At 32.9% G+C, this 27,556-nt stretch overlaps 1 long non-coding RNA gene across 2 annotated transcripts in view; it reads right to left on the bottom strand.

Moving 5' to 3' along the window:
* The window catches only part of LOC102163618 (uncharacterized), a 501,092-nt gene that overhangs the window by 193,041 nt on the left and 280,495 nt on the right, over window positions 1–27,556 (bottom strand). For both annotated transcript variants that reach the window (XR_014812954.1, XR_014812956.1), the window contains one exon: window positions 6,285–6,402. This is a non-coding gene — a long non-coding RNA (uncharacterized LOC102163618). The remainder of the gene's footprint in view (window positions 1–6,284; window positions 6,403–27,556) is intronic.

The raw sequence follows: 27,556 nt of genomic DNA, 5'->3' as shown, positions 1-27,556 counted from the left end.
CTACCATAATGATGTCATCTCCTTCGGCTCCTGCTCTTGTTCATTGTGCTTTAAAAATTTTGATTGCTTTGGCAGTTCTCAAACAGGTAAAGTTTGTTTCCGTCTTGAGACTTTTGAAAGTCTATCTCCATTCCCTCAAACATTCTTCTCACTTCCTCAATATTCTACTCAAATGCTCTATCTTCACAAAGGCAATCTCAGTCTTACCATGAACTCACATCATTCATTTTTCTCTTGTCTTACTTTATTTTCTTTATGGCATGTGTCACAGAACATGTATATGTAAGTCTATGAGCGCATGTACATGTTCAGATGTGAGTGTGAATATGTGCATGTATAAGTGTGTTTCTCTCTTATCTCTATCCAACATAAGATTATAAATGCCAGGAAGGATTTTTTCCTTGTTCATAATTTTAACCCTGGAAGTAGGACAGTGCCTAGAACACAAGTGGGTGCTTAGTAAATATTTGTTAAATGAAAAAATAAATTCCACTATCATTATTTTATACTAATTCTCAAGTAATAAGTAGGGTTGCAGAATAATCCAAACAAATATTCAGCTGAACCTATGAAGTTATTACTTCTCCTATTTGAAACTATAAATAGCTGTTATTTATTCCTATGAATTTAAATTAGAATCTCAAAATGCTGGGACTGCACAATTTGTTAATAATAAATAGATTGTCTATTCCTCTGTTTGCTACCTAACTACATAAAGAGTTCTAAGTAAGCAGAGAAAATAATTCAGCTAAGATATTTACACTGCATTAATTATTTATGTGTATATTATTAAAATAAAGTTATATGCTTTTAAAATCACCATCATCATACTTACCTATATTAAAATAACTTTTCAGAATCAGAATTAATAATTTGAAACAAATTCAGGAAAAGTTGAAAGTCAGAGAATCCTATTTTTTCACATTTCTCTGAAAAAAGACTTAATATACTATGCATATTTACTCTTTTAAAGACTTTAACAAGTGAAACAATTACAATCCCTTCACCTCTGAGAATGAGCATATTCTTAACCAACTGAAATTGCAGGTGATTTATTAAGGGTACAGACCCCCTACTCATGGCTAAACTAGTAGAAACATACAGTTTTTTTTGCACTGGTGATACTGCTGGATATATGCTTATGACATTTATCCTCCCTCTGGCTTTTCTAACATTGCAACTCTCCTGCTCTCTCTTCAAATGTTCTCATGAGTTCTACTAAATTTTTTTTTTTTGCTGAGAAGTGTTTTTGTTCCTCAGCATTCTTTCTCATGTTTGTTTGTGTCTTTCTGCTTTTACCATAAACATTCACCCTAGTTGGCCTAGGCAAACTCTACAACTGCTATAAATTTAGCTGTATCTCTCCACCAGCCCACAAATCAATAATAACTTCAATTTTATCCAAATATCATCCTGCATCTTCCCTTGAATGCCCCTTAGTGTATAGAAAAATCAATATGTCTAAAACTGAACTTATTATCATCCCTTTAAAACCATCTTCTCTTCCTTTTATTGGCATTATTTGTGAGTTCCATCGACAGGCAGAAACTCCACTCTTTTTTTTTGTTTTACTTTCCATATACAATAATAAAAATGTGAGCCTTTTTCCCCATAAATATGCCATGAATCCAAACTGTGGTGAAGGATTTCAATGTGTCACATCAGTTCTGCCTTTCTCGCAGGGACTTACATTTAACTTTCCTACCACTTCTCAAGATAGTTCAGGAAGTCTTTCTAATAGTCTTGATACACATGGTTTGTTAATCACATACATGGAAAATACTATATCACAGTATAAAGCTTACCTTTTCACTTTTACATTTTATTTATTTTATTAATTTATTTTGGCCACACTCACAGCATCTGAAAGTTCCTTGGCCAGAGATCAAACTCGAGCCACAGCAGTGACAACGCTGGGTCCTTAACCACTAAGCCCCCCAAAACTCTCTCTACATTTTACCTTTTTTTTTTTTTTTTTTTTTTTTGTCTTTTTGCCTTTTCTAGGGCCGCTCCCACGGCATATGGAGTTCCCAGGCTAGGGGTCTAATTGGAGCTGTAGCCACCAGCCTACACCAGAGCCACAGCAACACGGGATCCGAACCATGTCTACAACCTACACCACAGCTCACGGCAACACCGGATCCTTAACCCACTGATCAATGCCAGGGATCAAACCCGCAACCTCATGGTTCCTAGTCGGATTCGTTATCCACTGCTCCACAATGGGAATTCCTACATTTTACCTTTTTAAATTGTCTTGGTAAACAGAATTTCTTTTTTCTCCTGCACTTCAATTTATCTCCTTCACGGTTAATGTCTGCGTTTATTTAAGAAACATGTTGCACATCAAAGTTTGAAACTACTCATGCATATTTTTCAAATATATAATTGACAAAGAATTTGTATTAAGAATATTGGAAGGGGTCCTATATTACTGTTCACCAACAGAACAATGGGCAAAAACAGAAACTGCCATCACAAAGAAGAGAAAATAAAGCACCAAGAATAAATTCCCTAGCTTCATATTTTCAAATTAGGAAAATGAGAATTGAATATTGTTTAACAATAAAATATTTAATATTCATTCACTTTGTAAAAGTTCAGTAAGCTGAAAATACTCAATATTGGAGAGAATGTGAATAAGATCTCTTTCTAGAATCATTTTGGAAAACAGTGTTACTGTCATTGTACCGTTGAAATATTTCCAGCTGCAGGACTCAACAGTATCTGCTTATGGACACCTAGAGACATAATTGTATACGCGTGCATTATAAAGTATGTGACTATGTTTTATCGACACAGTTTTTATTTGAAAAAAAAATTGAAACCAAAGTATCATTGATAGGAGAAAGAACAAATACAAAGTAATATATTCATGCAGTGAATGATATACAGAAATGATGTTTATAAGCTGACACCATGTAAAATATATGGATGAGTTAAGCAAGACGAATAAGTCCTAGAGATCTCTGTTGTACAACTTTGTACCTATGGTCAACAATAATGTGTTATACACTTAAACATTTGTTAAGAGGAAGGGTATCAAGTTAAGAATTCTTACCACAACAAAATAAAGTTAGATAGATAGATAAATAGATAGACAGATGGATCTTTGTAACATAACATTGAATATAAAAAGTAAATCACAAATGATTACATATAATATGAAATTATCTGAATAATGTCCAATAGCTAGCAAAAATAAATAATTAAATAATTATATGATTGATAGATAGCTAGGTAAATACTAAAATATTACACATAAATCAAGGAAACAAATAATAGATAATTTAGGACAGATGGTGGAAAGCACAGGCTAATATAAGCTATTAGTAATGCTGTAGGCCTTGGGTTCAGAAGTCTTCATCACACAATTAAAAATGAATGAATATATTAATTAATCACATATAAAAGCTAAAATCCATCTATGCAAAGTACAATGACAATAACATATTATGAATCAAGTATTGATTAATTTGTATGTTTCTGAGATAAGTATGTTAAATAGTATATTCAATGACATATTAATCTGCTGCTGCCATTAGGCATTTAATGCATATTTGCCTCATCAATTGTATTATTAATTTTCTTATAGGACCATAAATTTTTTTCATACGCTATTTAATTACCCCACCCCAAAACACACACACACATGCACCCACATGCGAATTGTTTGTGACCACTTGTTTTAAAAAAGGTATTTGTCTTTTTCATATGCACCCATATGTTCACTGCAGCACTATCCACTACAGCCAAGACATGGAAACAACCTAAATGTCCATAGACAGATGAATGGATTAAGAATATGTGGTATATATACACAATGGAATACTACTAAGCCATAAAAAAGAACAAAATAATCCCATCTGCAGCAACATAAGTAGAACTAGAGACTCTCATACTAAGTGAAGTGGGTCAGAAAGAGAAAAATACCACATGATATCACTTATATCTGAATCTAATACATGGCGCAATGAACCTTTCCACAGAAAAGAGACTCACGGACATGGAGAACAGACTTGTGGTTGCCAAGGGGGAGGGGGTGGGAATAGGATGGACGGGGCATCTGGGGTTAGTAGATGCAAACTATTCCATTTGGAATGGATAAGCAATGAGATCCTGCTGTATAGCACAGGGAACCATATCTAGCCACTTGTGATGGGATATAGTGGAGGATAATGTGAGAAAAATAATGTATATATGTATGTATGTATATATATATATAAAAGAAGGTATATATATATATATCTAAGAATGTGTGTGTATATGTGTGTGTGTGTGTGTGTGTGTGCGTGTGTGTGTGGCTGGGTCACTTTGCTGTACAGTAGAAAATTGACATAACAATGTAAACCATTTTGCTGTATAGTAGAAAATTAACAGAATACTGTAAACCAAATAAAATTGAAAAAATTAAAATCATTAAAAGAAAAAATAAAAAATGAAAAATAAAAATAAAAATGCACAATCTAGATCTACATGTATGCCTTCTTGAAAACACCTTGAAAGAACAGTTTGTTTTAATACATAATTTTTCTTATTTTTAAATTATTTGATAAAATGTTTTCATTTTAATAATATTCAAAATTAAAAACAAAAATGTTTTTCATAATCAGTATTTATTTGCAATATTTTAAAATATTTATCCCTTTAACTGAGATGTTTTATCAAAAGCACTTTTAAGAAAAAAAATAAAATTTCCAAATATCTACAAATTCATGTATTTCCATCGCTACATGGAATAACTCTTCTATAAGAAATCATTTCACAGATAGGATTTATGATCTAGTAATATCCTATTTTCCTACATGTTTGTGCTTAAAGTATTAAAATTAGTAATTTAATAAGCTTGCAATTTAGTAATACAATTTAGTATGTGTACAATATTGTTGATAAAATGTTTGTAGTATTTGTCAATTTTCTGAAAAAGATAAGTGAAAATAACATTTTTGTCATCTTTTAAAGATACCGAATTTTTTTTAAATACTGAATTTTATTTTATGAAAATGGCAAAATCAAATTTACATAAATTGTTAATTTATTATAGATGTGTTTATTCTTTGAAACAGACTAATTATAAATCTTCTATTTTTATCAAGTAGAAAAATCCAATAGAAATACCTTTTTAAGCTAGAATTATAAACTGAATAAGGAAAATGGCAATGACTTTTATTGAAAAAAGTCTTTTACTGTTGCAGATGAAATCCAAATAAGTTGAAAATGGCACAATAGTAAAGTCTTGACTTATTTTATAAGAATTAAAGACTCGCTTGTGGAATGCTAAAAGTGTAATTAAATCAGACATATTATTGTTAAGAATTTATTAGAAATATCTGGTACTCCAGTGTGTTTGTTTAGTCAAGACAAGCAGTTCTTAAAAGCCAAACGTCAAAGGGAGTTTGTCAGAGAAAAACTAAAAACAGAGGGAGAGCCTGAATTGCTGAAAGAGCAATGTTTTCACAGACTTGTTCTATATTTTGTCTAAATTTTATTACATTCACAAGTATAATCATGTCATTGGCATTTTCCAAAAATGAAGAATTTATAGAAACACTAGCTAACTGGTCAATAATTACAACATAACAATGGATAAAATTTGATAGAGTTTAATTATTAGTGTATATCACTCTTTTCTTTGGAGCAGTTCTTTATGACCTACACTCTGATGGATTTTCTACTAGATGTCCAACTCAATCTCTATTTTAGCACAGGGCAACGTGATTGTTATAATCTATACTATATACTGTGAGTTAATTGTTGCTTTGTAATAATTCGATTTTTCATGTACCCTAGAGAAAAATCCTGCCCTGTGTGTTTGTTTTGTGTGTGTGTGTGTGTGTGTGTGTGTGTGTGTGTGTGTGTGTGTGTGAGTTTATGTTATATATACAGTTGAATATGAAATAATTCAGACAATGTATTTGCAAAATAGAAGCAAACATAGACTAATCTGGTAAGATAAAAAAGGATGGCACATTTAGCTCAGAATCAATGGAAGAGAAAAAATAAGCAATTTAGGGCCAAACAGAAGTCAGGGTACTTCCTGAGAATCTTAAGTAGGAGAGGACTTTCATTTGATTGTTAAGGCCAATTCCTTTGGGTCTCTTTGCCTCTTCGGATAAGATTCAAATTATAGTACATATAGTATAATAGCTTCAGCCTTACTTGGCTGCTTCCACTGTGTTTGGGACAAGAATAAGGCAAAGGCAAATCCCTAAGGAAGGGATGACAGACAGTCCAGAATAACAAAACTACCATATTTTCATGTTACTGTTTGAATTTATACCTACCATGAAACTTATGTGAAATAATCTTGTGAAAACGGCAGACAGTTTTTCCTGCTTCTGGCTGAAAGATTCTCCACTGAGATTCTGGGTATCTTCTCTTTTATATTTCACCGGAATTCATCTACAGTAAATAATAACAATGGTAATGATGATGTAAAGTGCAGCATCTCTTAAAACTTCAAAGATTTTCTTTAAGAAAAAAAGTACAAATACAATTTTAAAAGTATTTTTATAATGAAATGTGAAATCTATCTAAATTAGAGCACTTCCTGTCTTTCAGATTGATATGCTATTACTAACTCATACATAAAGCTAAAGCTTAGAGTAAGCTTTTCGGTAGTGTTTTTGAGGACTGAGGCATCAAGGTCTCTTCTTCCAGGCATATTTGCAATTGAATTGCATGGCATAATTAGTCAATGCCATAGTTTAAGCCTAAAAGTTAATGAAAAGAGTTCACTGAAATTCAGCCCTTTGGTCCCATATGTTCTCATGATTTTCTAACTGGCCGTCACTTAATTGTATTCAGAGCAATGCTACGCTTAAGGATTTTTTTTTTTTTTTCAATTTGAAGGCTAAAAAAGTGATTCTAAAATGAATAATAATCCAAGTCTGATAATTATGATGAATTATAGAGACAATTAAATCATGATGCATGGGATCTCATTGTAAACATGCTTATTTTAATGATTATATAGTAACACATGCTCATCATCACAGAGTTTTAAAAAATACTCTAAGGGTGTACAAATGGATAAGGAAAATCATCTGTAAACCCAACATATTAAGATATAATTAGCATGGGATGAAATAGGTATCAGAGGAAAGATGTTATTGAATCTACAACATAAGCGGCTGCTCTCCTAACTATATGTATATACACACACCTATTATATAAAAATATATCCTCTTATAAAATTTAGTAATTTGTATGCTAGTGTGATATTTCCATGTTCCTAGATATCTTTCCAATATATATACATGTTTAAAGGATTTAGGATTACACATGTAACTCCTTTACATCCTGGGTGTATTGGAAAAGTTTACAGGTTTCATAGCCTCTTCAGTTCCTTTATCAATAAAATGGGTATAGTAATTTCTACCCCTCAGGGTCTCAGAAGGATTTCAACTAATACCTAAGTAATGGTTTTCTAGTAACTGGCACAGAGTATTAAATAAATGTTTTAAAATATTAATTGCATATATATTATATCCAATATTATATACTAACTTTATTTCTTAATTATATATTTGAAAAATGTTATTTTCCACTTTTTGAAATGATAAGTAACCTATCATGTACACAACTGGCAACATTTCATATCCTTATGAAAATGTTTCATACTCTATTCACTCAATATAATTTAATGTTCTATTACATTTGCAAAGATAATGAGAAGTTAAGTTTTAAAAAAGTGGGAAATACTTTCATCTACATATAATGCTGAAATTTTAGATGCATCACTCAGCAGTTTCCATTGTTTCTAAATATAACTCTTATTTCTTTACTTCATTTCAAATTATAATTAATGTTCCATTATTTGGGGGAATATCTAAATATTATAATTAAAATTGCCACTGTGTTTCATCATGTAATAAAAAAGTATCACTAATGGAATATTTTTAAATGCAAATATCTGTGACAAGATTTTTCTTTTAATTTATTTGGAGTGCTGATTCTAGGATGGTAATTGTGAACCCCAAAATTTTAACCAAGTAATAGGAACAAAGTAAGTTATGCCACCTCTAAGGAGCTCTTTATAATTCTGCAGAAACTTCATGTGCTGCAGAGCATATGTTATCTGACATACACACATAGAGGCCATCCTAAACTCAGAAAGGACTAGTGCCCGATGGACAGCCACTTCCACAACATCCAGATGGGAAGTGATCCAAAGCGGTATGAATTTAGGATGGTTTGTGTTTTTGAAAATTATTTTTGTAACTTGTTTTCATAGTTGTTAATTGCACAGATTTATAAGAGCATCAGTGGGAAACATAGTCCAAATTATATATTGATAATACCAAAGGGGAGGGGGAAGGGAGGAGGAACAAATCGGGGGTATGGAATTAACAGATACAAACAAGTATGTGTAAAATAGATAACCAGCAATATTGGATATATTGTATAGCACAGGGTATTGTAGCCATTACCTTGTAATAACTTATAATGGCATGTAATCTGCAAAAATACTGAAGCACTATGCTATATACCTGAAACTAATACAATATTATAAATCAACTATGCTTCAATTTAAAAAATAATTCAAAAAAGGGAAAATATTCCTTAAAATTGCCTATTATAATAATGTATTTATCTTAAGATATACATTGAAATAAAAAACCCATAACAATATTTTTTTTTGTAGAAGTTTTCACAAGCAGAAGGGGAGCAAGATTATGTTACAGGTAAAGCCAGGAAATAAATCCTTCCTTTGCCACTTATGGTTTGGGGCTGTGTCCTTGTTTTATTTCTCTGAGCTTAGTCTTTATAGAATAGAAATTATGCTATCAACTTAATCTGCTGTTTTACAGGAGTTCTTGTGATTATATGTATAATTGCTTCATATACATGTCAGAGAGTACACACTAAAAATTGGTTTAAGGTTATAGGAAAATATATCAGAATTTTGTAGATTTATTATTTTTTACTAGGAGGTATTTTATCTCCTCTCTAGCATAGGCTCAATCTCAACTAGCTGGTAAAATCACTGAAGATACCATAATGCCAGAAAAAAATGATTATAAATCTCTCTTTTGAGCAATTTATGTTTTTAAAGAAAAACTGTAAAATTCGTTTCACTGAGGTTATGTGTTAGATAATAAGAGACATAATCTTTTCTTTCACTTTGTTTATAATTTTTATAATTGTTATTCTTTTCCTCTAGGATGTTGCTTTTCTCTCTAGCCTCTTTCAATGTGTGTGTGTGTATGGACATATATATATATATACGTAAATAACTAATTTAGATTTTAAGTACTTTGTATATTATACATGGAGATGTGTTTGTTATCTATCAAGCCTGATATTCTCTAACTTTTTGAATTTGTGTGGTTGACATTTTTCTATTTTGTTTTTTGGAAAATTTTCCATCTTTATCTCTTCAAAATTTTTCTGCCCATTCTGTGTCTCTTTTTCTTGGATTTCTTCTGCCCTTCTTGGATTCCAAACCCACATTTGTTAAGTCATTAGGATTTGTCCTGCAGCCCATCATCCTTTGCAATTTGTGTTTTTTTCAGTCATTTGACTCTTATTTCTCTTTGGTTTTCAGTTTTGGTAATTTATATTGACCTATATTTAAATTCAGTAATTCTTTCTTTGGTTAGGGTCTACTCATGAATACATCAAAGTTACTCTTCTCTGTTGGCACATTTTTTTAGCATTTCAATTTGACTCTTTCTTAAATGTTACATCTCTGCTTGAAATTCACTATCAGATCATGCAATGCCTTTAACATATAAATCATAGTTTTAAAATTTCTCCCAGTTATCTCCAACACCTGGGCTATACTGGCTTTGATTCTGTGGATTGTTTTATCTCTCTGGACAGAGTTTTTGTCTTTTTTGTTTGTTTGTTCTTTTCTTTTTAGGGCCACACCTGTGGCATATGGAAGTTCCCAAGCTAGGGGCCAAATCAGAGCTGCAGCTGCTGCCTATACCATAGCCACAGCAACACAGGATCTTAGCCACCTCTGAGACCTACACTGCAGCTTGTGACAACACTGGATCTCAACCCACAGAGCAAGACCAGGGATGGAACTGCATTCTCATGAATACTAGTTGGGTTCCTAACCCACTGAGTCACAACAGGAACTCCATGTTTTTGTCTTTTGGGAGTATATGTGCATTTTTATTTCTTAACGTTTAGTTGAGATGCAGACATCACATGTAGGACACTTGAGACAAATATGTTTTTCCTGCAAACTGTTATAACTCTTCTCTGCTAAGCCTTAGTTTGTGGGAGTCCAATTGTGCTTCTATTTTATTGTGGATTTTGTAACTTTTAATGCTTCTGATTAAAATCCCTCTAGTGTTTCCTTGTGCTCAGGCCAAAGACTGGTTTTCCAATTTTTTTTTTTTTTTTCAATATCTGCTCCTCCCACAGTTTTACACCTTGCCGTCTATCTTTTCCTTCGAGTGAGTCCCCCTCCACACATTCGTCCCTGCCACAGTTATATTTTCTTGCTCTTTACGCAATGCTTGCTAGCTTGGTAATGGGTGGTGAGAGGGGGTGTCCTTTGGTGTCCCATATCATCTCAGTCTTAAACATCTCTTGGGTCTCAGGATGAGAAATTTTTCAATGATCCTATCCCTTCCCTAGGGATGGGATAGCTCCTATGGGTCTGGGCCCAATATGGTTCTCTGCTCCTCCTTGAATGTTAGGGGTGGCTTTCCTCTTCTTTTCCATGGTGAATATTGTCCTTGCTCTGTGTGTGACAGTTTGCTGCCCTCCCATAGCTTCTCAAATCTTCAGTTCCCTAGAGGAAAAGTATCAGGTAGAGCTTTGCGCTTTTCCTATAGCAGCTGCTGCACCCCTCTTGCATGACTGAATCAGGTTCATTTGTATATAATTCACAAATTAAAGCTCTTTCTTGGATCTTGTCTTGCTTTCAGTCTTTCTTATGAGCACTTTGTAAATGACCATGGAAAAGAACCTACAAGTAGACACAGACTCTCCTTGTGTGCTAGCACACACTCAGCCCTTAGCAATTTGTCAAAAATTTTAGTTGAATTTCACTTTACTTATATGGTGGCCCTATCTTCCTTTTGTTCTTTGTCTTATTCTCTCTTTCATTGTAAGCACTTGTCTTTTCTTACACTCCAGGCTGAGTGCTCCGTGATCTCAGTGAACTGATGGATTAAAGAAAATTATGGATTATGATTTTACAGATTTTTTTCTTATTGTCAGGGTGGGAGCAACTCATTCTGGCTTTTTTCTTCTTAAATATAAGCTGAATGGCCTTTGTGGATATGTAACAACATCATTGATATTCACTGTTGTTGATTATATGTGAATGAAAGATGCGTTATAAATTAAAAAATGCATAGCTAATTTTAGCCTGGCCAGGTTTTTTTTTTAATTATTATTCTGACATTGAAAGAAAATAAAGGAGTCAAAGTATCATTTAGCAAGTGAAAAATGAATTTTTAAAAATCACAACCCTAATTAAAAGGAAGAAGAAAACAAAACCTAGAGAAGAAGTATGTAAATTTCTGCTGCATTTTCCCTGTACTATTTTGTCAGCTCTGATCTTGAAATTGCCCCTTACAATTTATAACAATAAACATAAAAATTGGGATTCATGTTGGGATCAGAAACTCTTCTGCCAGAAACAGTATAAAATGGGATCCCAGTCCAGTGATATGCCTAGAATTCAGGCAGTAGCAAAAGCAAACTGCCTCTGGAGGGACAGGTTTTCCATAGGTAAGATTAGCTTATAATCCAAAATTATAAAACATTCAAGAAATCAAATCTACGGTAAGAGAAAATTAGCAGATATAACAAGCAGTAGTATCTGATCTTTGAGCTTCCTATAATACATGTGCTTAATAAAGGTACAGCAATAAATATATATTTAAATTTTTTAACACTTTATTGACCATAGGGAACATATCTATTTGATAAGTGATCTACAGGACTACCAGTGTATGATCTTTACTTTAGAAAATATTTCAGTGCAAAAGAAAAGTAATTTTTGAAATCTCCTATTAAGAGATTCACATCTAAGTTCTCAACTCTTATCTTTACTACACTGTATTTACAGTCATACCAGATGAAATATAGCTGCATTTAGCTTACATAATTATAAATATCAATGAAGATATTTTCTGTAATTATCATCACAGCACACAACTCAAACTGTCCTCCTTCAGATAGTAAAATATCTCATTTTGCCTGGAAAGCCCAAATTTAGGCCTTGCATCTCATCAAAATCAACAATAGTATCACTGTCATTCTCAGAACTTTCTCAGTTTTGAGTGGTATTTTTCATATATTTTTTAATTATCATGAAGCAGTGATGTGTTGGAAGCAGCTCTTATCAGCTAGTGAGATAGCTTTGTTCTCATCTCTTTCCAACTCCATATTCTGGAACATCAAGTTGGTATCTTGAAATTAGCAATAAGAGTACTTATACTTAGGATAATGGTAAAGGCTGCAAACCAGGGCATTTTTCCTTCCACTCTGACCAGTACATCATTGGCTTTAGGAAGGTTCTTGTGTGATGTTTGTTGTTGTTTGTTTTGTTTCATTTATTTGTTTTGCAGGGCCTCTACTTTCCTTCTTTCTTTCTTTCTTTTTTTTTTTTTTTAATGCTCTTACACTTTTTCTAAGTTTTAGTTTCATTCTCAAACTGTCTTTTCTTAAGGTACAAAATGGCTGCAGTTCTTCTAGGCCTATGTCCTTCCCAACAAAACACCCAGAACGGGTTCAGGGGATCCTCACTGCATGATTGTCGGATATGAAAGAGATGTTTTGAATCTTTTTGTGCACCTCCCCATCATTTACATATTAGCTTCTAACGTAACCTTGTTCATTTAACATTTATCTCATACTGTCCTTTTGCCTGGGACAGTTTCCTCTGCCCTGCTGCCTCTTTTCTATGCCCTGAAATTTCTTAAAAGGTTTCTTTCCTGTCCCTACATAGGAATAGAGAGAAAATCATCAAGTGGATATTCCTCACACAGATAGTCACATAAGTCTGGTCGTGATAGTTTCTTCTTCCTGACAAAAACTTCCTCTCTGCAGTTGATTCTCTGAGAGCCTCCCTTAACGTGGTATCTACAACAGGGGGATAAGATGAAGAAGGAAGTCAAAAGGCAGAGCAGAGTCCCTTCCTAAAATTGTGAACCAGACTTCAAACTTCCGTAACTGTCACTCTATTTTTTCAAATACACTGACTGAGCATCTTCACACAAGATAATATAAGCAGATTTGTTCCCTCAGGTGACATCTGGAATGCAAGATATTTAGCTTTCAAGATTTTTAGCTGTGGGGCTTTAAAAATTTCAGATAACAAAATTTTAGTTTTAACAGTTTGCTTACACACCACAAGGTAAAGTTTTGTCAGTTTCATAGATTCGACTACCCAGAGATGGTCTCTACCAAATATTTTCTGTGTTTAATCCACCTTCTCTAACTCTTTTTGTTTCTCACCTGAAGTTTCTCTTAGGTGGCTTCATATCCATATCCATGGCTTATGACAACCCAAAGGCACATCTCTACCACTGTACACTGTTTTTTAGGAAATCCCAGACCTTTGCAACAAAGTAAACTTGTGATTTGATTTTTTCAAGTCTGAATTATTCTCTTCAGGCATGGTTGTATTACCCTTTCTGCTCCAATTGTTCCTATTGCTTCCTTGGGTAGCTAATTTATTTAGCAGTCTAAACTTATTGGAATACACACTTGAAATAGTTTTATATTTCTCTAATGACTGCTTTCAAGCATGCTCTCCAGAATGTTAATTGCTGACCCCTAGAGCTATTTTAGGCAGATGGCACACTTTTTGATTACATTCAATGACGAAATACTTTAAAATGCCAAATTCATGTTCTATTCAAAATCAGTCCCTCCTGTCTCCTCCTACCAAGCTCCAGCTACATGTATAATCTTGGGGACTTGGAGATATGAATGGGGCTTTATTTCCACCTTTCAGTCCACCTTGTCCAATCCTTTTAAGTGTCGGAGGGAGATGTGTACAGACTGCCTCAGGAAAACCTATATGCCCTCCTTTCTCAAGGTCTCAATTACAAAATCAAATTCTATTTCACTTAACTTGGATTTTGTTATATTCTTGATTGTTATTCTTGTATTCCTAGTTAACACTTGTCAGTCAATGTCTTCTGAACAGCAGGTATTCAAATTCTCTCTCAGGTGACACCACAGGGTCGTAAAACAGCACAATTCCCTGAAATAGAAAAATCTAGGCCTAATTCTACTGCTTATTCTCCCCTTTCACAAAGGAGGCCATCTTCCTGAATTGGGTAACCAGCAAGATAACTCAGTTAGGTCGTCTTCTGCAGTATCTCTAAACCCATGAGGAAATTTGCATCTTTGCTGTGACAATAAGTGAGAAAGCAGGACATTCCAATGCAAATTATCCTTTTATCCTGTTATCTCTCTTCAGTTATCTCTCCAGCCTGTCCAATAGGTATAGAGCAGCTAATCAATGCTGTTGAGTAAGTAGACTTCCAACTGTGAAATGAACTGCTGGGCTTCATTCTTCAAGTCAACTTTAATCTCTTCACATGTTTCTCTTGGAAAGTAGCCATGCTCACATGTCTGAAAAGTTAGCTCAATAACCTTTCCAACTGGGCCAGTGACACAATTCCAAAAATGTTCTTCAACAAGCCCCACTGCAGTGTCCTATGTATATAGAAGATAGGGGTGATGGCTTAGGAATTCAATGGAAGACATTGTAATAGACCCTGACAGAGCCCTCTGTATCTGCTTCTTAATGGCTTCCTGGCAGCTTTCTCATAGATATGGGATAAGCAGTGAGTATTTTTCCTCAGCTTTGAATCCTCATTGTCAATTTTAGGAGAATATGAAAAAATTTGGATAATAACTGGTTACAATTGTGAATGTCCACAAATTTTAGTTTATATTTCTAGTTTCTACCTTCAACAGTTGTTATGTTTTACCTTTTCTATCACTTTGCCCTTTCAGACTTTTAAAACAGTACAAAAAATGCGTCCTTTATATCCCTCCTATATTATTTTACACTATTAATTCTGTTCTCTGCTGCTCCAGTAGGGTTTCAATTTTTCCATAAATATTTTTCTTTTCTTGATGCAGATGTTTTATATAATTATGTTCTCCTTTATTTCAGCTTATTATTTACTCATCTTTGAATTTTTAAAAAATAATTTCAACAGAAGCTTAATTGGACAAAAACATACTTTGTATAGGGAAAATATCCGTATGTTCAAAAATTAGGAAGCACGGAAAAAGTATAGTGAAAAGATTCTCTCTCAACCCTGTTTTAAAGTCACTCAGTTTCTCTCTCTGGAGGTAACATAGGTATATTTTACATAAAAAAGGAAAAAAATTACATAAATATTTTCACAAAATAATAGCATATCATTAAATCTGCTCTTCATTGTTTCACGTAATGTTATTTTAGAGATCTTTCTTCAACAGTATACCAAGATAGTTTGAAATTTCTTTTATAATTTTATATTATTCCATGATGTGCTATAATAAGTTGAATCAGCTCCATATTTATAGACAGCAAAGGGGTTTGTGCAATTGTCATCTTTTTTTTCTTTTTTTTTTGGCTATACTCACAGCATGTGGAAATTCTCAGTCCAGGGATTGAATGCAAGCTGTGCCACATTTGCAGCAAAGCTGTGACCTTAATCTGCTGCACTACATGGGAACTTCTAGAATCCTGAATATTTTTAAAATAATCATAAAATCTATACGATATAGAAAAAATAAGAAAATGAAATGCACAACCTTTATAATGAATATAATGAGTACATATTTTCCCTCATTAAAAGCCATTAAAAATGACTTTTATAAACAGAAATAAATAGAAACATATTTCTAGGAAGAATAATACCATTATTATATTAGCTTTTTCTTCTCAATTTGATCTATAAATGAAAATAATTTCAAAGAAAATCACAAATTTTCCAAGGTAAATATATTATGAAAGTGCAAAGACTAAGCTATCTCAAGAGATCCAGGCGAAAAACAATGTATCAGGGGCTTCTAAGGAGTAATACTATATTGCTTGACCTGGGTTCTCATTTATTATTTTTAATTTTTTTATCATACTATATTTACAATGTTCCTTCAATTTCTGTTGTACAACAAAGTAACCTAGTTATACATTTATATACATTCTTTTTTTCACATTATCCTCCATCATGTTCCATCACAAGTGATTAGATGTATATTTCCTGTGCTACATAGCAGGATCTCATTGCTTATTCACTCCAAATGCAAAAGTTTGCATCTACTAACCCCAAACTCCCAGTCCATTCCACTCCCTCGCCCTCCCCCTTGAAAACCACAAGTCTATTCTCCATGTCCATGAGTTTGTTTCTTTTCTATACAGGTTCATTTGTGTCCTATTTTAGATTCCAGATATAAGTGATATCATATGGTGTTCGTCTTTCTCTTTCTGACTTACTTCACTTAGTATGAGAGTCTCTAGTTCCATCCATGCTGCTGCAAATGGCATTATTTTGTTCTTTTTTATAGCTGAGAAAGTATACCATTGTGTATATACATACACATCTTCTTCATCCATTCATCTATTGGTGGACATTGAGGATGTCTCCATGTCTTGGTTATTATGAATAATTCTGGAATGAACATAGAGATGCACGTATATTTTTCAGTGAAATATTTGTGTGGGTATATGCCCAGGAGTGGGATTGCTGGGTCATGTAGTAGTTCCATATTTAGTTTTCTGAAGTACCTCCATACTGTTTTACATAGTGGTTGTACCAATTTATATTCCCACAGACAGGAATGTTCCCTTTTCCCCACACCCTCTCCAGCATTTGTTATTGGTGGACTTATTAATGGTGGCCATTCTGACTGGTGTGAATTGGTACCTCTTTGTAGTTTTTATTCACATTTCTCTAATAATTAGCGATGTTGAGCATTTTTTCATGTGCCTGTTAGCCATCCATATGTCTTCTTTAGAGAAATGTATATTCGGGTCTTCTGCCCATCTTTCAATTGAGTTGTTTATTTTTTTTGCTGTTGAGTTGTATGAGCCATTTATGACAAACCCACAGCCAATATAATACTAAATGAAGAGAAGCTAAAAGCCTTCCAACTAAAATCTGGAACAAGACAAGGATGCTCACTCTCACTACTTTTATTCAACATAGTATTGAAAGTCCTAGCCACAGCAATAAAACAAACAAAATAAATAAAAGGTATTCAAATTTTAAGAGAAGAGGTGAAATTGGCACTTTATGCAGATGACATGATACTTATATAGAAAACCCTAAGGACTCCACACAAAAACTACTCTAACTGATCAATGAACTGAACAAAGTAGTAGGATACAAGATTAATATTCAGAAATTGGTTGCATTTTTATATACTAATAATGAAATATTAGGAAAGGAATATAAAAATATAATACATTTTTAAAATCATACCCCCAAAAATTAAATACCTAGGAATAAACCTGACCAAGGAGGTGAAAGACTTAACATTTTGAGAACTATAAAACATTAATCAAGGAAATTAAAAAGGATTCAAAGAAATGGAAAGATAGCCCACATGCCTGGACTGGAAGAATTAATATCATTAAAATGGCCATATTACCAAAAGCAATCTAAAGATTCAATGCCATCCCTTTCAAATTGCCTATAACATTTTTCACAGAACTAGAACAAATAATCCAAAAATTTATATGGAACCATAAAAGACACAGAATTGCCAAAGCAATCCTGAGGCAGGAAAAAAAAACAACAACATGACTTCAGACAATATTACAAAGCTACAGTAATCAAGATAGTGTGGTACTGGTACCAAAACAGACATACAGACCAAATGAACAGAACAGAAAACCCAGAAATAATCCCAGACACTGTTCAGTTAATCTTTACGAAATGAAGCAAAGATATAAAATTGGAAAGACAGTGTTTTCAGCCTGTGGTACTGGGAAAACTGGAGAGCTGTGTGTAAATCAGTGAAGCTAGAGCACACCTTCACACCATGTACAACAATGAACTCAAATGGCTTAAAGACTTAAACATAAGACAAGACACCATAAAACTCCTGGAAGAGAAGATAGGCAAAACATTCTCTGACATCAACCTTACAAATGTTTTCTCACGTCAGTCTCCCAGAACAACAGAAATAAAAGCAAAAATAAACCAGTGGGACCTAGTCAAACTGACAAGCTTTTGCACAGCAAAGGAAACCATTAAAAAACAAACAAACAAACAAAAAAACCCATAACCTAAGACAACCTACAAATGGGAGAATATAGTTTTCTTTCTTTTTTTTTTTTTCTTCTGTCTTTTTTTGCCATTTCCTGGGCCACTCCTACAGCATATGGAGGTTCCCAGGCTACGGGTCAAAATGGAGCCATAGCCACTGGCCTACGCCAGAGCCACAGCAACTTGGGATCCGAGCCGCGTCTGCAACCTACACCACAGCTCACGGCAACGCCGGATCCTTTAACCCACTGAGCAAGGCCAGGGATCGAACCCGCAACCTCATGGTTCCTAGTCGGATTCGTTAACCACTGAACCACGATGGGAACTCCAAGAATATAGTTTTCAAGAGATGCAACTGACAGGGCTTAATCTCCAGAATACAAAAACAATTGTATATAATTATTACTGTGCTTTAAAACCTTTCAGATATTTGCTACGCTCACTTTATATTTTAGTACTGTTTAAATGTGATTTTCTCATCTATAGCTGAAAGGAAATTTGTAGTGAATAAGTTCTAGACTAATTTCCAATACTTAGCAAGAATTTATTCAGTAAATTCCTTTAGAATTTTTTTCTATGTCTAAAGTTTTTTAATGGCTGACCCTCTGAACTAGTCAAACACATATGAATCTATAACTCTAAGATTCATTCCTCTGTGGGCTCAGGACTCTTTTTCTTAAAAGTTTACTAATAGAAATTTCATTTCCAGAGTTGATTTTTCCACACTATTTTAAATCACTGATTTCTTTGAATTCTGAATAGATATAAAAATAGTAGCACTGGTTGAGTGTGGGGAGAGAGTGATATACAATAATGCAGTCCAAACTGAGGAGATTAGAAATAAAATAGGTCTACATTTTTGGTAGCCATGTGGCCAATAGAGAGAGAATTAACTCTCATTATATTATGTCTGGAAAAAAGTCATCGAAGCATAAGCAAATCACTTATTGAAGCCTTTTGTTCATTTATTTTAGGCTGTGAGAACTATCTCTACATAGACTAAAATGTTAAATATTTCTACAGACTGACATCTTTTGTCTGCTTTTATTAATACTTTGTTAATACTTTAGTGAAAAATTGAGAAACAATATCAGAGATTATTAAACAAAGGATATTCTAAACCAGCGCCTTCATGAAAATTCTAAGATAATGTTTCCATGCTTTTGCTCTCTTTTGTAAACCATATCATATACATTAAAATGTTTTAAATTGAATTTGAATCTAAAGGGTAAATATTTTAATGTCATGGGTTTATTATGTATATTACATCACAATTGTTGTTACATTGCAATCATTCATTTCTCTAACTGCCCATTTTTGATCCTCTTAAAAAAATCTTCCTAAATATTATCCTACATCAATTTACACTAGAGGTATATATTTTAAATCCAGAGATTTTAATATTTTTACATTCTTATAAGCCTAAATAGATTTAAACTAACAAGGGTTTTCATTGGTGTATGTATGTATTTAGAGCCATGTATTTTCTCTCCCTCAACTGTTCATTCTTTGATTCTTATTTGGTGACAAAAGTTCCAATTCAATATGAGGTAATACAGAAAGTTCTCACATAAGATAACTACAGTCCAAACACCATCCAGGGGGGAAATGTGATAGATGATTCTGATAATCCTTTAGGAATCTCAGAGAAATGACACTTGTTAGATTCAAACAATGCTATACTTTCCACTTTCTTCTATTGACTGTCTTCCATTTGTCCAGCATTCCAGTGTCTGCAGTCATTTTAAATTAATTATTTTCACAACTCAATGAGATATCTAACATCAAGAGCGCCTGCTGAGATTCCACAATCATATGTTATCTGGAGACAATTCATTGACAAGGAACTGATGATGACTTCAGAAAGTGCATCCTCCAAAACTAGGTAAATAGTTCATAGTACTAAATTTCTAGCATTTATGGATGAGTTCTCTAGCTATGTCCTAATGTTAGGATGACAGGAAGTTCTAAGCTTTAGGGAAGGGTCCTCTCTCATCACTTAGGTGTTTGAATTGGCCTTTTGCTCAACTCACAGGTCCTCCATGCTTAAGCAGTGCCTCATATGAGTAGCCTCTGGGGTCAGATTTCCTGATTAGTTCTCTGAATCCCTCCCCTGTTCAAAGCTACTGGATATATTGAGTGTCCCTACAATATTGATTGCACTAAGACTTTTGGTAAATTCCATAGCTCTTTTTTTCATGGTTTCCTCACCATACTGTGGGAAGTGATAGCAATATTCATAGAAGGATATAATGAACATGTGACTTAAAAATGCATCATGGGGTAATAGTGTTGTAAGTATTTTCATTAATGTTATTACCAATTTTGGAATATGTAATTCTTTGGTGAAAGAACTTTTGGGAGTCCAGGATCTGAAATTTCTAAATGAAACATGATTAGGTTGCCAGATAAAACATAAGACATCCAGATATCTTTGAATTTTACCGAACAACAAATCCTGTTTTAGTATAAGGATGCCCCAACATTGCCTGGGACATCCCAATGCTAAAAGTTATCTGTTGTTTATTTTCAACTCAAGTTTAATAGAATGTCCTGTATATTACTTACTAACTACGACAACCTTAACATAATGCTACTGACACCGGATTTCTAACTACTTTAAGGTCACTGGTCTTCTTGAGATTTACACATATCTCTTTCCCTCCTAAGATCGTAAAATGTTCCACCCATGTGAAAGTCACCAGGAAGTGCAAAAGAAATCACTCCTTCATTTGGGCTTTGACTGTTACTCAACATTTGAAGAAACTTTTACTTCAGACAATTTAAAATTTCTGTTTGTACCAAATCTCAAATGAATGAAATTGGAAACACTGGCAAGAGTTTGAAATCACAAGCAGGTAAATATATCAAGCACACAAAAACAGATTCCGGGCATAGTTTCATTTTTCTTTGTATTCATGTCTCTTAGCTGTCACTTTTTTTTTTTTTTATCGTTTTCTTTCACTAAAGATGGACTTACCTTAAAATTTTATATGTATTGTACAAAAAAATCTGGATAAAATCTGACAATTGTAATAGAATTTAGAGATCAAAAAATTACCTTTAGGAAATAACTGCTCATTAAAAGAATACAAAGTTGGAGTTCCTGGTATGGCACAGTGGGTTAAGAATCTGACTGCAGCAGCTCAGGTCACTGTGGAGGTGCAGGTTTGATTCCCTGGCCCAGTGCAATGGGTTAAAGGGTCAGCATTGCTGCAGCTATGGCTTGGATTTAATCCCTACCCCAGGAATTTCCATATACCTCAGGTGCATGGGTGCAGTCATTAAGAAAAAAAAAAAGGAATACAAAAAGTACAAAAAGGAGTGCAAAGTAGACTACATCTGTTTTTGGTATGCTTTAAAATGATCACAACATACCAAATAATACATTAATGGAAGATGAATTCCTATTTAATCTGTTTTGTATCCTCTGAATATACTATGGTTTATGGCATAGATTATTTAATGTTAGTTAAATAAATAAATGTTTTACATTATTTAGTCACCTACAGTGAAAATTGCAATTCTTTTTCAAATTGATCAATAAATATTAATAATGTCTTACTGATAACTGAAATTAATTTTTATGCAAATAAATATTTTACAAACACTTGTGGAAAAATAAAGTACAATCAGTCATGTTGTTACTCCTACTTAATGTAGAGTAAGTGCCAAAAATACCACAGAGCTCAGCACCTGGCTAATTCAGATCTTTTCTCCTTCATCCTGCCCCTCATAGCAAGGATGTATAGTTGGGCTTATCATATTTATTATATTTTTATTTATATTTAACAAATTATGAAAACTCCCCTTATTTAGATTTCTTTAGATAAAATACCTAACAATGTCCTTAAAATATCACAGAGCCTGTGTTTCTAAGGTTTTAATGAACAACAACTATTTCTCCTCAGCTGTTAGCAATGACTTATTGTTCTTCAGTTGCTGAACATGATATGAGAGTCTATGAAGTTCTTATAGCAACACAGTCTCGAACTTGACCTACACATAGCATAAGACAGGAGTGAATGGCCACCCTCCTGAACCAGTGCCCTCAAAGGTACATTATGAAAATAGGAATCAGTATGAACTTGAATACCTGCCATCAGTGAGCTGTGATCCCCATCGAGGACTTAGTAGCTGATGCGCTCAAAAAGGTACACAAGTCCCAGGCACTGTACAACAGTCAGTGAAATGAGAAATGGCATTGAGCATAAGATTAGAGGTCCTACTTTTAATACACATATGTAATATACTGTCATTTAGAACACCACTGCTCATGATAGATACCACTGAGCTATGTTTTTTAATATATATTTATCTATATTATAATTAATATTTATGCATATATATTCCCTTATACAATTGTCACAGAACAATACACCCACGGCAATGACAGCAGTTGAAGGCTAATTAAAACAAATACTGTCCCACTCAAACTGAGGCTCAGAAAGATTACATATAGTACCCATCACTCTGCAGGAATTAGGAGCAGAACCAACATTCACAGTTGATACATTATCTAATACCCTTTTCTTTTTTTCAACATTTACTTTTAGCTACATACTCTCTGAAAGTTTCCTAATAAGACAAGTATTTCCTGATTTTTTAATAAAAAAATCACAACTCTTTTGCCTCTACTATTCAAAATTTGATTTTTATTAAATGAGTGTATTCACATTCTTTATTGTCTTTGTAAGTCATAATTGGTAAGTGTTTAGTAATGTTGTGAAATTTAGGAAAAATCAAGCTCCTTTCACATGTCAGGCATAAGATTTCAGGCATTTTGAGTTTTCTTATTTAATGGCAAGTCTTACTGTTTTAGTTTTAATAACCAGTTTGTTGTCAGTGTTTTCATTACAATGTTTTACAGTTTCATGTAAACTTCATCAATTTTGAATTTCTATAAAGTCAGCAAGAAAATTAAATCTGCTTTTCCAGATTTTTATTGATGAATTTCTTTTATAGTTATTTATCAAATAATTCAAGTTTTCTTGTTAACATCTTTTAAATAATTTTCTCTTCCACCTAGTAAATTGCTGCTTCTTAACTATTTTATACATAACAATTTACCAGATTTCCAAATATCTATTGATGCCATTGCTTTTCTTTATTACTCCTTATTCCACTTTAAATAATTATTTTCTCCTGATTTGATCATATAATAATTTCAAAAGGGACTAAATAAGTATTCTTTTATAACAAACACTTAGGAGTGTATAATTTCCTAGTGTTTTATTAAGATGTACCAAAACATTTTTGCTATGGCATGTTTTTTACAAAAATTTTCCTTTGCTTAATACTAAAAATGCCACCCTTTACAAAAGGAAGTTTAAGAGAAAAAAATTGTGATAGAAAGATTAAATATTTTCAACCAATTATATAAATTACAAAATATTTGTAATTTTGCAAATTTTATAAAAATATTTGATCATGAGAAAACATTACTAAGCTCCCTAAGGCCTTGGAAGTTACTATATAAGTGAGGAACCTGAAACTTAGGTTTTATTAGCTTTAAATGCTACTGGAGCATTTAAATGAGGATGGCTGACTTGCCATACTTCAGGGTTTTTCTAATATTATGAATTATATTTCTTTTCTCATTCCTCTTCCGAACTGTTAAGGTCCTTCATATCCCAATGTAGGAGAAACTGCTTGTATCTTTTTTGATGCTTCTTTCTTATAAAAGAAATCTAATATCTTTTAAGGAAGTAATTTGGCCAGTTGAAATACTCATTTTCACCCCCTTGCAGCTGGCAGTAGTCAATTCTGGTGAAGGAGATGTGAGCAGAAGACATTTGAAGGCTCAAAGGAAACTCTTTCAAAGATGAATTTAGCTTCATGTGTCTTTGGTATTTCATTCACTGTTGCCTTAAGATTTAACCCTATTACTAAATTCCTATTATAGAAACATGATTATTCTATGTTGAAATGAGCTCTGTTTGGTTTGGCTGTCCTCTGTGTAAGGAATCTGCTACAATGCAGCCCAGTTGATGGAACACTGGAACAGACTGCTAGGAACCTCCTGACTGTGACTTTCCCATTACTTACCAGTATTCTCCCTGGTTTATATATCCTGACACTTTCCCTTCAACCACAACATCATGCTCTTGAATTGCAATGAAGATTAATGAAAACTCTGGACCCAAGTCTGTCACTCAGCTGGATACTCTCAGTCCTCACAGTTGTTTAACTCTCATATTTAGACATACACTTATATACAACCCTCTTCTCTTTCATTACCATCTTTTAGACTCAGTCCAAATACTCTGTTTTTCAAGAAGTTATCTTATTTTCACAATGGAAGTTTCTCTCTCATAGTACTTTATCAGCGTTTCTCTTAAAAACAAGAAAGATGTCAAAAGAACTAATCTATTTCCAAAATTCTAAATTTAGCCATTTGCAGGAATAAGCATGCATTTTGTGTTTAAAAATACACTTCACTGCATCATGAAAACACATATATATTATCTAATTTCTTTCATCAAAATGATGAAGATAAATAAAATGATGAAGTTGATAAGAAGGAAGCAGTATAACTTTGTTTTTGTTTTATTTTTTGCTTTTGAACATACTGTTTTAAGAAAAATGTTTATATATATATGTGTACATATATATGATTTTTATTTTTTATATTATAGTTGTTTTATAGTGTTCTGTCAATTTCTACTATATACCAAGGTGGCCCAGCCATATATGTGTGTGTGTGTGTGTGTGTGTGTGTGTGTGTGTGTGTGTGTGTGTGTGTCTTCTTTTTCTCACATTATCCTCTATCATGTTCCATCACAAGTGACTAGATATAGCTCCCATGGCTATACAGCAGGATTTCATTGTTTTTCCACTCCAAATGCAATAGTTTGCATCTATTAACCCCAAAATCCCAGTCCATTCCATTCCCTCCCCCTTAGCAATCAAAAGTCTGTTCTCCATATCCATGAGTTTCTTTTCTGTGGAAAGGTTCATTTGTCCCATATATTAAATTCTAGATATGTGATATCATATGGTATTTGTCTTTCTCTTTCTGACTTACTTTACTTAGTATGAGAGTCTCTAGTTCCATTCATGTTGCTGTAAATGGCATTATTTTGTTCTTTTTTAGGGCGGAGTAGTATTTCATTGTGTATATACACCACATCTTAATTCATTCATCTGTCGATAGACATTTAGATTGTTTCCACGTCTTGGCTATTGTGAATAGAGCCGCAAAGAACATACAGGTGCATGTATCTTTTTCAAATGAAAGTTTTTGTCCAGATATATGCCCAAGAGTGGGATTGCTGGGTCATATGGTAGTTCTATATTTAGTTATCTGAGGTACCTCCATACTGTTTTCCAAAGTGGCTGTACCAATTTACATTCCCACTGACAGTGGAGTAATCCCTTTTCTCAAAACCCTCTCCAGCATTTGTTATTTGTTGGCTTATTAACGATGGCTATTCTGACAGGTGTGGAGTGGTACCTCATAGTAGTTTTAATTTGAATTTCTGTAATAATTAGTGATGTTGAGAATTTTTTTCACGTGATTGTTGGCTATCTTTATAGCTTCTTTGGAGAATAACTGTAGTTAAATCTTATAAAATTTATAAGTCTGAGTTTTCTCATTTTGAATGGGGAAAGTATGATGTTAGGCTATAGTGGAGATTGAATGAAACTATCTATGTTAAATATTTAATGCGCAGTTTAAAATGTAAACAATAAATTTTTAAAAATTTGATACAATGCTTACATTTCCATGTAAAATAAAATAACAAAATATTAAATCTAGACTATAAAGACCTGGGTGGTTTATGTGAAAGACAAAAGTGAAATTAAGTTTCCATCTTTTTATGGAAGAGATAAGAGCAAAATGACTGAAAAGCAATTAATTTATGAAAATTTTGGCATGTAACATACCCTATATGAAATCCCTGTACTTCTTCCCTAGTCTCAGTTTTGCCTTCAGTGGTGCTAACTGTGAAATCTGAAGAAAGGGGAAAACATTGCAAACTCAATAAATTAACCTAAATCTATTGTTGAGGAAATTATAAATGCAGTTAATGAAAATATGATAATTTGGTTTAAATACTCAACCATAAATAATACCTATTTTGTTAAACCATTGTGAATAATATCTTGTGAACAAGACCTCAGAAGCATCCTTTTTACTTTAAAGAATTCTGAAACTTATAAAACTTCATTCTTATACATTTTGTCATGATAAAGGACTTTGCTTTATGTGTGTATATATACATATATATACACACACACATACATATACACATTAGAGTCCTCTGCCGCCAACAGTCTTAACTATTATATCTACAGTATTACTTAAAGTTTCATACATAAGTATGTTGCAGCGTGAATATTTTTGAAAGTATAAATAACTTATTTTCGATATTTCTCCATGACACTTTTAGATACCACCAGAACGACTATACTTATTTCTGTGACAACTATAAATAAAGAGTAAAATAAAAGTTTGAACTTTAGACTCTTTTAGAGTTTGTGTATGATATCTCTCTATACCTCTAGTACTTTGAAGTTTATTACTAAATCTAGTGATAAACTTTATAACTTTGAGGAAACCTATACTAAAACCAAATTTATGTACTCTTTTATTATTTGATCAATAAAATACATAGGAGAAATGGGAAATACAGTTGCTCAGTGTACAACTTCCCTTAGGAATTTAAAAAAGACATTTCTTTCAAGAGTCTAGTTACACAATTTGTTTTTAAAATTAGGGACTCTTTAAATTGTATTCAATGAATCAAACTTGATTGTTTGATTAACTACATGCAGCTTTTTTTCCTAATGTGCCACTATGATATGAAATTAAAATACATTTTAGAACTGCCATATATTTATTTCACTAATAAAATGCTCAAGATAATGTTATCTAAGAAAAATGTATTATTAATACTTAGATGTATAACTTCCTATAAATAATATTAAAAATTTTAATTCCAGTATAGTACAATGTATGGGCACAAAATAATGAATACTATTTTTACTCAAATATTCTCCAATTATATGAATTTTAAAATTTGCACATAAAGAAATGGCACTTCTCTATTTACTCCTATATAATTACATAGAAAATTAAAATCTATCCTACATCATGTTATGATATTTACTAATATACTCAGGTTGTTATAAATATAGACCTGAGTATTTCTGGAGCAACCTAAACCTAGTCTAAATTTAAGTTAAGTAAGTCAGAGAGAGACAAATATCATATCTTATCACTTATATGTGGAATCTTGTAAAAAATGATACAAAAATACCTAATTATAAAACAGAAACAAACACAGATATTTCAAAATTAAACATATGGTTACCATAGGGGAAACTATATGGGGAGGGAAGAATTAGGA

Source organism: Sus scrofa, chromosome 8 (assembly GCF_054392235.1).
Source record: "Sus scrofa isolate SSC_HxYL_T2T_F1_AM1 chromosome 8, Sscrofa_HxYL_maternal_Yorkshire_Landrace_v2.0, whole genome shotgun sequence".
In the NCBI taxonomy this organism is placed as follows: Eukaryota; Metazoa; Chordata; class Mammalia; order Artiodactyla; family Suidae; genus Sus; species Sus scrofa.
Note: the sequence above shows the minus strand (reverse complement) of the source record. Positions and strands in the feature narration are given on the sequence as shown.